We start from the raw sequence: 1,218 nt of genomic DNA, 5'->3' as shown, positions 1-1,218 counted from the left end.
CTCCCAAAGTGCTGGGATTACAGGCGTGCACCACTGCACCAGGCCAGGAATCTGCATTTCTATGCATTTCTATGAATCCACCCAGATGACAGCCCTCTTGGTGTTTGGCAAACAGTACGCTGGGCCCCGCTTGTCATAACCCTGAAGAGGAGCCACCCCATATATACCCTTCCTGTTGTCTCACGCGTCCTTGTGAAGAGTCGACCAAACAGGCTTCGTGTGAGCAACAAGGCTGTTTATTTCATTTGGGTGCAGGCAGGCTGAGTCCCAAAAGAGAGTCAGCAAAGGGTGGTGGATTATCATTAATTCTTACAGGTTTTGGGATACACGGTGGAGCTAGGAGCAATGTTTTGCTGGCAGGGGGTGGATCTCACAAAGTACATTCTCAAGGGTGGGGAGAATTACCAAGAACCTTCTTAAGGGTGGGGAGATTACAAAGTACATTGATCAGTTAGGGTGGGGCAGAAATCACAATGGTGGAATGTCATCAGTTAAGGCTATTTTCACTTTTGTGGATCTTCAGTTGCTTCAGGCCATCTGGATGTATATGTGCAGGTCACAGGGGATATGATGGCTTAGCTTGGCTCAGAGGCCTGACACCTGCCCTTCTGGGAAATGGTGCAGAAGAAAGGATGTCCTACAGTTGGGTGTAGCAAACAACAAAACTGCCAGTTATAACAGGTTTCCTCTATGCAGGAGGGCCCTCAGAAAAGTGACGAATCCTTCTCTCCTGTATTGACCAAAGCTGTAAACAGGAGGACAACGTTTGAACCCTCTAAGAGTCAAAGAGACAAACTGGAACCATTACATTTTTTCTCCAGGTGTTGTGCTGCCCCAGAATTAAAAGCCTGGGCGCGGTGGCTCATGCCTGTAATCTCAGCACTTTGGGAGACCCAGGCGGGTGAATCACCTGAGGTCAGGAGTTCGAGACCAGTCTGCCCAACATAGTGAAATCTCGTCTCTACTAAAAATACAAAAATTAGCCCAGCGTGGTGGCATGCGCCTGTAGTCCCAGCTACTTGAGGGGCTGAGGCAGGAGAATCGTTTAAATCCGGGAGGCGGCGGAGATTGCTGTGAGTCAATATGGTGCCACTGCACTCCAGCCTGGGCGACAGAGACTCTGTATTTATGTATGTATGTATGTATGTATTTATTTATTTATTTATTTTGAGACGGAGTCTAGCTCTGCCGCCCAGGCTGGATTGTTGTTGCCGGCTC

Source organism: Rhinopithecus bieti, unplaced genomic scaffold, assembly GCF_001698545.2.
Source record: "Rhinopithecus bieti isolate Rb0 unplaced genomic scaffold, ASM169854v2 scaffold_26426, whole genome shotgun sequence".
Classification (NCBI taxonomy): Eukaryota; Metazoa; Chordata; class Mammalia; order Primates; family Cercopithecidae; genus Rhinopithecus; species Rhinopithecus bieti.
Note: the sequence above shows the minus strand (reverse complement) of the source record.